The sequence below is a fragment of the Microtus ochrogaster genome, chromosome 5 (assembly GCF_000317375.1).
Source record: "Microtus ochrogaster isolate Prairie Vole_2 chromosome 5, MicOch1.0, whole genome shotgun sequence".
Classification (NCBI taxonomy): Eukaryota; Metazoa; Chordata; class Mammalia; order Rodentia; family Cricetidae; genus Microtus; species Microtus ochrogaster.
In genome coordinates this window covers 42,381,588-42,393,862 of record NC_022012.1, presented here as the reverse complement: position 1 = coordinate 42,393,862, position 12,275 = coordinate 42,381,588, and the positions used below count along the sequence as shown (strand labels likewise).

The window sequence follows — 12,275 nt, the reverse complement described above, 5'->3', positions numbered from 1 at the left end:
ATGGGCTAAATTAATATGTGAGAATTAGCCTAGAAGAGAATGGGTCAAGCAGTGTTTAAAAGAATACAGTGTCCGTGTAATTATTTCGGGTAAAGCTAGCCGGAGGCGGCCGGGGTTCTGGGGATGCAGCCCCGCCGCATCTATTACTACATGCTTCTCTCAAGGTAGGTCCACCGGCAGCAAATCCCTAGCTGCTTTTACCTGACAAAGTTTTGCCTCCATGGACAGGCATTTTAGCTGTGCGGAGAACTGTATTCAGAGATACCTTTTGGAAGAAATATACATTTTTTTTAAAGAACATCTCGAAAGATTCTCAGATACCACTTGTTACTCTACTCTCCAGCTCCCATACTGAAAGAAGTCAGCTGCCATTTGAATCACCGCTCACTGGCTACATCCATTATCTGTCTCTTCTGACTGCTTCCCACACCCTCTCATTTCCCGTGGGTACCACCATATGCACGAGAGATTTACTTTAAATGTATCCTCCCCAAGTCTCTGTAATGTCTCTGAAATCTATACATGTAGGACTCTCTCTGTGTCTAGGGTAGTTACGTTATTTGTTTTTAGCCGTCTGCATGCACGTGTGTCTGTATGAGGGTTAGTGCATGCATATGGCACCCATGGAAGCCAGAAGAGAGTGACAGGTGGTCCTCTGGAGCTGGAGTTCCAGGAAGCTGTGAGTTGTCTGATGTGGGTGTTTAGAACTCAAGTGTGGTCCTCTGCAAGAACACTACATGCTCTTAACCACTGAGCCATCTCAATAAGGTGTGTTTCTGATCATATTTCCTTTATCCTCTCTTTTCCTCTTCTGGAGCTCTTTTTATCTAGTTTTATTGATGTCTATCAGTTTATCTGTCAGTTCAAAAAAATCTCCGTTGTCTTCAGTCTATCATTGCACGTGAGGCCCACTGAACAGGAGGGAAATTATGCCTGGTATTAAAAACCTAGCCAGCTTTCTGGGGCTAGTAAGGTCATGGTCTTAGAAGAGAATCTGCTACTGTCATTTTGCTAGACCAGCACAATACCCAACTAAATCCTAAGTCTCACCCTTATCCCCACAGACAGCTGCAGCTATCACATCCCAAAAGCTTCTCTTTACAGTAAATGGAGACCTTTGCAGGAAACCACAGCCTGACACAGTGCAGAGGTCAACAGATCTTGTGGACCCCAACCCCTGTAGAGACAACTACATCATGGCTCAGGGGACATTGAGAAAGAGAAAGCAGAAAGAGTGTAAGAACCAGAGGGTCAGGAAGTCTGCTGTCAAATAGTCTCTCCCAGAAATATTTGTCTAAATAAGACCCAAAGAATGGAAATATCAGCAGACATACTGATGTGGAAGAGGGAAAATCTCATGGGGTCACACTCCTGGAAAAAGAACTATAGGCAACCAATGACTGCTGAGAGAGAGAGAATTGGCTTCTTCCAGGGCTGAGTCCCCTGAGTGGTTAACCAATACAAAGTGGCCAGTCTTGAACCACACACACACACACACACCCCAAAAGCAGAACCAGCAACTTGTATTTACATACTGTATACCTTTCTTTTCTCTCCATGTTTGTTTTTTGAGACAGAATCTCAAATATATGTAATAATAATAATAATCAAAGAAAGCAAGGCTATATATTTGAGAATGGAAGGCACAATGTATAGACGGCCAACAGGGGACATGGGAGGCTCTGGAGGGAGGAGAGGGAAGGGGAGAAATTATGTAATTACACTTTAATTAAAAATTACTATTACCTTTATAATAAAACTGCTCTATCATACAAAGAACAAACAAAATAAGACATTTAGTGTGTGTGTGTGTGTGTGTGTGTGTGTGTGTGTGTGTGTGTGTGTGTGTAAGCCATGGCTTGTGTGTGGTAGTTAGAGGCTAACTTGCAGGAATCAGTTTGCCCCTCCCACCATGTGGGCTGTAGGGCTTGAACTCAGGTGGTCTGGCTCGGTGGCAAACACCTTCACCTGCTGAGTCATCCCAATGGCACCTGTGTTCAGTGGCCTTTTTTTTTTTAAAAAAAATGAAACTAAGCTCTAAATTTTCTATTGGAAACACAGTTTCTATTTCTGTGCTGGTATTTTCTATTTCATGTACTATAAGCATACTTTTTCTTTCCATAATTCAGAACAATTTGAAGTCTACTCATTTCGATATCTGAGTCACTCTTTCCCCGGGGAACATCTTTGTTGCCCTGGGAATGGATCCACTCTTTCCTGTTTCTAAAACACAAAGAGAAATAAAAACAAGTGATGCCACTAAAAAAATCCCAAGATCTACGGACAGAGATGGGTGACGTACGCGTGTGCAGCTAGTAGTAAGGTAGCCCAGGGATTGACGCTCAGCTAGCCCACGGGGAAGTGGAAGTTAGAACAGCAAGGACAACTGCACGCTGATAAGAATGGCTGAAACTGATAAAGAGAAGCTTGAGAAAGAGGAAGAGTGGGAGGAAATGGGGGCGGAGGGGGAGATGGCTTTTAGAGAGGATTGCTTTACACACCACTCATCGAAACTGGAAAATAGTTTGGTGGCCTGTTGTTTTTTTTTTCTTTTGTGTATGTGTGTGTGTGGCGTATGTACTTGTTAGCACTTCTTATATGAACACGTGTGTGTACATATAGAAGCCAGATGTTGCCTGGCGTCTTTCCTTGATCACTCTCCACCTTTAAGTTTTGAGACAGGGTCTCTCATTGAACCAGATGCTCATTGATTCGACTAGGTTGGCTGGCCAATTAGCTTCTTTCTTTGTGTACCCCTCCAGTGCTGAGGTATAGTATACCATGTCCTCATGCCTTGTGGAGAAGGCACTATACCAACTGAGCCATCTCCCCAGCCCCGTGAGGTTTCTTGCAAAGCCAAATATTCCATTAAGCATACACACTGGCAATTGTATGGTAGGGTATTCAGCTCAGAAAAAAGGAAACTATATTCCCACAAAACTCTATATATGAAAGTTCATATCAGCTTTATTGGTAATGACCCCTAACTGGAAAAATTGTAGATATTCTTCAGTGGGTGAAGGGATAACCACACTGCTGTACATCCATTCCAGAGGTTAGAACTGAGTAATAAAAACAGACTAGCTACCACTACACAGAAACTTGGGGAAATCTCCATATAATTATGCAGATTGAAAAAAAAACAAACCCAGAAGATCTAAAACCTTACAAATGATATAGTTTTATTTGTATAACACTCCTGAGATGGCAAAATTATTAAAATGGAGAATAGACAAGAGATTGTTTTAGTAGATAGGCAAACAATCACATTTTCAGTTATATAACTGAAAATACACATATACACACACACAAACACATACAAGTGAAATTGGACAAATATGGAGTTAAGACTGGTACATTGTCTCCCTGTCAGGATCCTGTGTATAAAATATATCACCACGGCTAGATGAGGGGTACATGGAATCTGTTTTATTTACTACAACAGCATATGGGACGGTAGAGGGGGTCCATGGCAGACCCATCAACATGTGGTCGCTCCATTCTCTGAAACACTTGCTAACTGACCAGGTCTCCTAGGCCGAGTCGTGTGTTTATCCTATTATTATTTTTCCTCTTTCCTCTTTCCAGCAAACTCTATTTAGATACAACTCATACATAATAATAACTTTGAAATTGCATAATTAAATGCATCTTGACAAAAGCATTACTAATAATCTCCACATGAGGCAGCCCCCACAATCAGTATTTCCTTATCCCAATAGCACTCAGTTCCCGTCCTCACAATGAAGATAGATTTTGTGATACCACCACTATTTGTTAAATGGTGATTCCATCTTGGAGGGGCCACCATGCAGCCTCTCTTCCTGCCCAGTCCTCCTTCTCCTACATTCTTAGCGGCATCGATTCCAGGAGAAGCTCCCAAGAAGTCTCGCTCGCATCTGAATGTGCTACCTTGGAAACCTAATCCACAACACTGATGTGTTATAGATTTGGTTTCAAGGATCGAGGTTTCAAGATTTGATAGTTTATCTTCCCATGATCCCTGTGCTGGAGGCTTCTGACACTGCTGGTGAGTGGTAGGATCTTTTACCAGTTGGCTTAGTGGACTGAGGTTAGGTTACCCCGTGTGTACCCTTGGAAGAGGTGGAAGGATGTTGTCCTGAAAGCTTCAGTGAGGCCAGCAGCTTCTCCCAGCACACTGTACTTCACTCCAAGCCTGGCCAATGGATCAACCAACCACAGGCCAACTGATCAACCAACCACAGGCTGAGGACTCGGAAACTGTGAGCCAAACAGATCTTTCCTCCTTATAGTCTGCTTACCTCAAGCGTTAGTCACAGCCACAGAAAGCTGACTAACTCCCAGGGCGTGTTAATCTTGATTCATCCCGATCTTTTATCCCATCCAGGATTCATTGTGTCAGCTCAGTCTGAAGAGTAGTCTTTCTCCAATCATGCAAATATTCTCTTAAAAACCTAAGAGTTATCCTGGGTATGGGAAGTAGACAAGATTGCTGGGCAAAATATTGGGAACTTGGGGGTGGGGTGGGACGGGGGTAAGGGGAGATGGGAAGAGAAAAGTAAGAAGGGGAGAATGGGGGAAACTTGGGGAAACGGGATGATTGGGAGAAAGGAAGGTTGGATAGAGGAGCAGGGAATCACATAACTTAATTTAGGGAGCCATCTTAGGGTTGGCAAGAGACTTGAACCTAGAGGGGCTCCCAGGTGCCCAGGGCGATATCCCCAGTTAGCTCCTTGGGCAGCTGAGGATAGGGAACCTGAAATGACCCTATCCTATAGCCATATTGATGAATATCTTGCATATCACCATAGAACCTTCATCTGGTGATGGATCGAGATAGAGACAAAGGCCCACACTGGAGCATCGGACTGAGCTCCCAAGGTCCCAATGAAGAGCAGAAGGTGGGAGAAGATGAGCAAGGAAGTCAGGACCACGAGAGGTGCATCCACCCACTGAGACAGTGGGGCTGATCTATTGGGAGCTCACCAAGGCCAGCTGGACTGTGACTGAAAAAGCATGGGATAAAACCGGACTCTCTGAACATGGCGGACAATGAGGGTTGATGAGAAGCCAAAGACAATGGCACGGGGTTTTGATCCTATTTCATGTTCTGGCTTTGTGGGAGCCTAGCCAGTATGGATGTTCACCTTCCTAGACCTGGATGGAGGGGGGAGGACCTTGGACTTTCCACAGGGCAGGGAACCCTGACTGCTCTTTGGACTGGAGAGGGAGGGGGAGAGGAGTGGGGGGAGAGGAAGAAGGGTGGGAGGAGGGGGAGGGAAGTGGGAGGCTGGGAGGAGGCAGGAATTTCTTTTTTTTTTTTTCAATTAAAAAAAAAACCTAAGAGTACTTCTTCTTCAGGGAAACACCAAATGGAGGAAGACAGTGGGGGCAGCAATAGGGACTTGAGGACCCGGTGGCCCAGGATTAGGAGGCTGGAGCAGCTTCCTTGGAGAATTCTGCAGCTGTTTTAGGGGCCAGCAGTGGTCGAGGCCCTCTTGGAGGTAAACCCGACCACAAGGGGTGGATCCCCATCATTAAGCTGGGCTACCTGGTTAAGGACATGAAGATCAAGTCCCTGGAGGAGATCTGTCTGTTCTCCCTGCCCATTAAGGAATCCGAGATTATTGATGTTTTTCTGGGCGCATCCCCCAAAGATGAGCTTCTAAAGATCATGTCAGTGCAGAAACAGGCTGACCAGCGGGCCAGGTTCAAGGCCTTCGTTGCTAATGGGAACTACAATGGTCACATTAGTCTTGGTGTTAAGTGCTCAAAGGAGGTAGCCACTGCCATCCAAGGGGCCATCATCAAGCTCTCCATTGTCCCTGGCGGAACAAGACTGGCAAGCCCCACACTGTTCCATGCACAGTGACAGCACCACTGTGGCTCTGGTTGGTACGCCTCATTCCTGTCCCCAGAGGCTCTGGCTCCTGTGCCCAAGAAACTGCTGCTGCTGGCTGGCATTGATGACTGCTACACACCAGCCAGGGGCTGCACTGCCACCCTGGACAACTTTGCCAAGGCTTCCTTTGATGCAGTCTTTAAGACCTACAGCTACCTGACCCCCAAAATCTGCAAAGAGATTGTGTTCAGCAAGTCTCATCAGGAATGCACTGACCATCTTGTGATGTCCTCTGACCCCAGGCTCCAGATGTGGCCACCACATAAGGGTTTTCATACAGGAAGAATAAAGTGAATTAAGTCTGTTAGAAATAACAACAACAAAACTAAGAGTAACATCTTTGTTTTGCTTTTTGATTCTCCCACTGGATAGATTTCAAAGTAGACAGATCAGTTTCCCTTTTCTTGTTAATTGTGTTTTTACACTCTCAAGAAATTCTTAGCTAGCTACTTTGGTTTAACTCATTCACATAAAGCCTATCAGTTATGCTAGTGGCATTTTATTCATATTTTAATAAATAAAGTTTGCCTGAGGATCAGAAAAGTAAAACAGCCACACTGGCCAGCCTTACAGACCAGGCCATGACACACACCTTTAATCTCAGGAGCCACACTAGGTTGCCATAGAAACCAGGTGGTAGTGATGCACGCTTTTAATCCCAGAACTAGAGAGGAATATACAATGGGAAGAGACAGCTCTCAATCGCAGTCTCATTCTGAGATTGCTGGGGGCAGGATTGCCATTTTGGAATGAGCAAGAGGTAAGAGTGAGTGGGCTGAATGCTTTGCTTTTTCTGACCTTCAGGTTGAACCCTTATTTCTGTCTCTGAACTTTTATTAATCGTGCTTCTCAGTAAGACCTTTATAGCCGGCACTGCCCACTATACTGTACTCATTTCTTTTTTTTTTTTAAAGATTTTATTTATTTGTATACAGTGTTTTATCTGTATGCTTGCTAGCCAGAAGAGGGCACCAGATCTTATTAAAGATGGTTGTGAGCCACCATGTGGTTGCTGGGAATTGAACTCAGGACCACTGGAAGAGCAGTCAGTGCTCTTAACCTCTGAGCCATCTCTCCAGCCCCCTGTACTCATTTCTTATCTAACCAATTTTCTGTTCTTTCTTTTAATTCTGTTCTAAGTAATCTGTTGAGTTCAGCGTATGAATTTTCATTGTGACAGGTGTTTCTTGGTTATGTATTTGTTTTATGTAAGAATGTCTCTATTCTATTTAATTTTCCTGGTCTATTTTTAAAAAGTGCTCATGACGAGATAAGGAGTGGAACAATCCTACCTCAAGTGATTGTGGAAATGGAAACTTCCACAAGGTGTTTGATAATTGACATTTTCAGGGGCATAGGTTTTCTGCTTCTCTGGGTTTTATAATTGAACAATACACCATCCTTCCTTTCTTGCTCTGGTAATGTCATTGGTCATGGCTCAGAGACCCAGAGACTTTTGCCAACACTAGGTATGTGGCTAATGATTTACTTTCTCATACACTGTTTACCTATTAAAAATTACAGTTTCTACACTGTTTCCCTTTAAAGCCATAGCTCCCAATAGGTGGTAATAAGAGTTCATGACCTCTAATTTGCTTACAGAGTTAGTTATATCTATCCTGTGTTATTTGTATCCTCATGATCTAGCTAATTCAGTAAGTTTAGTGGCTTCCCTGACAAACAAGACACCTGTCCCAATCAGTTGCTAGTAGCTACTGAAAATCTTTCTCTTCTTGTGCTTAGAGGCCTTTGCTTAGTATTTCTGAATGCAGGGTAAGGTTATACAGCATGTTCAAAATAATCTCCTCTGAAAGGTCTTACAATCTGATCTGCATTTCTGAGAGCAAAGAGGTTCATCTTTTTATTCTCTACTGCTGGATCTTCCCAAATTTACACCTTAGTAATAGCTTTAATCTCCCAATGTTTTTTTTACAGAAGAATTTCTGATATCTTATCAATGAATATTTTTCCCTCTCACATAAGTCAAGTTTATGTATCCCATATCTACTTAGTAGCGATGTGAATGTGGCAGACCACATCACCTCTCTGAGCATGGGTCCCTCGGTGGCAAAGTATCGAGGCTCAGGTCATCAATAACACAGGACGGAGGTGAGGTAACAATTGCACAAGTCTTGGGTTGATACTTGGGGAATAGCAGATATTATGGATGTCAGTAATTAAGTGATCATCATTAGCTTCTTTCTTATCACCACCACCATCTTCCTTATTGTCCTCGTCATTATCGTCCTCATTTTCATCATCATTCTCGTGCACAACGGCACATACTTTACCCAACGGAGTGGAAAAACATGTAGCAGGCATTTATGGGGAGAGCTTCCAGAAGAGGAAATTAGGCAGCACACAGGCCAACGCCTTTGTTAGAAACACTGTTTCTATCTACTGAAACTTGAGCTGAGCATTCCTCCATGGGCACCATTGGCCAATTTGTGGTGCTGCTGGACAGAAGGCTTCTAAAACCTGCTTACTGCGTCCTTTCTCTGCAAGTGATAACCTGCCAACCTCTGAGTGCTAGCAATTTATAAAGTATTGATTTCTCTGACTTTTGCACTCCTTCCTAGAACACACACGCACTCATACACACACACACACACACACACACACACACACACGTTGTAAAACTTGTTTCTTCCTTTATACAATTGGATTTCTCTTATTTTCTGTGTTCTGACAATAGTCCAATTTCGATCTTTGCCCTAGAATTTTAGCACTCTGTTTTCCTTTAAACCAGTTCTTTCAGTGCTAATATCAGCTAATACCCTGAACTCATCTCTATTGATATTAGTGATACCCCAATCCCTTCTCCATGGGCATCAGCGGTTGCTTAAGCCTGTCTTCTTCAATATTGACTAAGGCTTCAAATCTCCTTCACAGAGAATGACGTAGAAATGTCTTTGGGACACTAACTGGTATTAACAATGAAAGAGTTACCTGAGAAAGAAACATTGCAACACATTTTTGTAGCCAAGATTAAAATAGTTTTAATAAGGCATTAAATATCAGTTTAAGATACAATGTATAAGTATTCTAGACAACCTGGACCAGTAGGTCATTCTTTATTAATAGGGTCCTGAAAGAAAAGGGCCAGGAGATTGATGATAAGGAGACAGATAAATTTGAGACTGGGAGGTCTTGCATAAACCATATCATATGCCAAGCAAGTTTATTAAGAAGTACAGCACCTTGTATTGTATTTTCAGGGAAGAAGCGGGCCAAGGTCAGCAGAAAGTATACAATGGGGTGATATCGGTGAGCTAATAAAACAACATTGCACAGAGGGAAACAGGTATCTCGAGAGAGAGCATTACATAGAGGGCTTGGGACTGCTAACCATAGCCCCATGTGGTGGGAAGGTTGGGTTCTCATAATCTGAAGTTTGCAGTGCCAAAGCCCTGGCACCAGGCCATTACTGGCTTGGTCAAGCATATACCTGGTTTTGAGAAGCAGCTGTGTTCCGTCTCAGGGAAAAGCTCCCAAGGCCCTGGCCCCAGGCTGTTAGTCGATCAGTCAAGCATGCTCCTTTGAGAAGGAGCTATGATTCTCCTCCATACTTAAGGGTTGTAGGGAAGCCTTGGATTAGCCCAGACCTCAACACTTGGTTGTTACAGAGGGTAAGTCAATCTGCTGAACACTCTCTGTGAGTGGTCCCTGTCCTGATGCTAAACAATGCAGGAAGCAGTTTCTACCCTTATTTTCATTCTCTGGATGAGAAAAAGAAAAAGGAAATAGACTTAACTGAGTAATTCAGGACTCATAACCTTTTATGTGAATAGACATTATCTATTCCCTGGGGAACATGGTGTAACACTGCAGCAGAAGTGGATTCCCAGCCCAGTTGTCTTCTCCCCTGCTCTCAGCCTGTCTCAAACACTTGTTCCAGTACAGTACACAGTGTGGGGTGAGGAAGTCTCAGACCTCTTGGACTTACACCCCTGGGCTAGTCAAACATTGCTCAGCTGTCTGCGCTGTCTGAGGAAAAGCTGACGGGTGAAGTAAAGCCCCTCAAGTTTCTTCAGTGAGTTCATTTTCAGATTCTTTGCTCCAACAGTGTCCTGGAGCTCTTGCCTGGCCTCTCAGACTCCCATAAAGATGCTTTTATCTACAATGGATGCCGTTGTGGCAAGCTGACAGTGGAAAGGCTTCCTCCCACAGTCTTGCTAATGTTACAATGGAATAAACCTTAAACACAGACTTCTTGCCTGTTGGTCCCATGCGTTATCTGGAGAATTAATACACCATAGCTGTAGGCAACTGTGAGATTGTGTCTCGAGGGAGAGAAAGATTCTCAGCTCCATTCAGTTCTGGGGAAACAAACAGATCTTAAAAGTTTCCACTGGGGAGAGGACAGGACCGCGTGAGCTACCAGTGTAACTCAAGGCTACCTTGGATCTGGAGGCTGCAAGAGGGAAAGGGAAGACTCAACTCTGAGGCCTGCAAGCTCTTAGCAAGCCTAGCTTATCAACTAGGAAGCAGGGGTGGGTGGGGAGAGGTCTGATTTCGGAGGGGGAAGGGCTGCTAGAGGATCCTCAAATTGGATCTTATCAGTATGTATGTGCACTAAGTTTCTTTAGATAAGGAAACAGGTCTGCCCTCTCTTAACTATGAATTTCGGTGTTCTGATGGTGAAACAGAGGTCATAACGATACCTGTTAGTATTAGTTTTTAAAATACCATGTGTCGTGGTTAAAACAGTAACAGACCAAATGGAAGAGTGAGAGAATGATCAAAATAGATCAAAATGAACATGTTAACCAAGAAGAGTATTTTAAATCAATTTGTTCTGTGCAGACCTCAAGAATTTATAAAATGTCTATGCACTTTTTACATTTATTAACGTAGACAGCACTGCCTACTTTCATGGATGAGGCTCAGGTGGCTTATGTGTCTTGATTGAGGCAGAAGAAATCAATAGGTAACAGCTGTAAGAGGAGTCTCAATGGTGATCCTTCATCTATCCTCATTAATTTTAAAATATGCTGTATGGGCAAATATTTCAGACCAAATTTCTATTCAGCAAGCATAAATCTTATTTACCAAAGCAAATAAAAGGGGTGCTTCTCCCCACTTTTCTATGATTCTGCTTCCCTTTTTGTCCTCAGATCCCTTTGCACGTTTGGTTGGATTTTGTTGGTGTTTTGTTTTGTTTATACTCAGAGTATAGTCCAGGTTGGCTTGGAACCCACTATGGAGCTCAAGCCACCTCAAACTCACAATCCTTCTGCCTCAGCCTGAGTGCTAGGATTGAAAGCCTGTGCTCCCAGACCTTGCTTCTCTAAACATGTTTTATATATGAAAATTCTCAGTCTATTAAAAATGCAAAGGAATATTTATTATTATAATTATGAACTGGAACAGCAATTATTATGAAAGCTGTTCACTTGATGCATAGAATAACTTACAAGTTCAAAATAGCTAAATAAATGAGTACAAATGAGCAGTTTTCATAAAATGAAGAGAAATTGTGTTAGGTGGATAGCTTTCAGAAGTTACCCTTTCTCTACAAATAAATATTCATAAGAATTTGAAGCAGAATAATAAAATTACTGTGCCATAATTATTTATAGATTTATTCTATGTACATTAAATTAAATAAGGTTTAAGAATGTATTTAAATTTTAATTATGCAGTTCCATGTAAGCCATGCTTCTTTTTTTTTTTTTTTTTTTTTTTGCACAGTCCTGTGGGGGAGTTCTCACATCTTGTAAGTATGAATTAAAAATGTCAATTTTGTGACCTCTAGATTTTATGGAAAGGGATAACTCTAAAATTAGATATGAAAAGCAGGTAATAGGGCTGGAGAGATGGCTCCATCTGTAAGGCACTGGCTGTGCAAGCAGGGAGACTTGAGTTGGATGTCTAGACCTTTAATTAAAACAAACAGGGGCTGGAGAGGGGGCTCAGCAGTTAAGAGCACTGGCTGCTCTTCTCGAGGACCCAGGTTCGATTCTTCGTAGCTCCCAGAAGCTCACAACTTATAACTCTGGTTCCAGGTGACAGATCACACTCTTCTGGCCTCTGAGGACACCAGGCACACACAGTAGTGTACAACACCCATACACGTAAAATAGAATAATAAAAACTTAAAAACAGATACATATACATACACACACACCAAACCACTCCCTCCAAAAAAAAAAAAAAAACCCCGAGAGTAATACCTGACATCCTCTAGTCTCCACATGTCATATAACTTTAGTAGTATTGATTTAGGGGCTATGATCTAGATGCTTGGTATGTCCATTACTACTTGAATACTGCTGTCCCCAGGCTCTCTCTCAGAACAGTGTACACATATGTATATGTGCATAGGTGTGTATGTGTATCAAGTTTATATATGCATACATAAGTGTAGTATTAGGAGCGGCGGGCTGCT

At 42.8% G+C, this 12,275-nt stretch overlaps 1 protein-coding gene and 1 pseudogene across 1 annotated transcript in view; one reads left to right on the top strand and one right to left on the bottom strand.

Moving 5' to 3' along the window:
• The window catches only part of LOC101982168 (NXPE family member 4), a 260,581-nt gene that overhangs the window by 126,129 nt on the left and 122,177 nt on the right, over positions 1-12,275 (bottom strand). The gene's annotated exons all lie outside the window — the stretch shown is intronic.
• LOC101994636 overlaps positions 5,531-12,275 on the top strand; it is a 60,195-nt pseudogene continuing 53,450 nt past the window's right edge.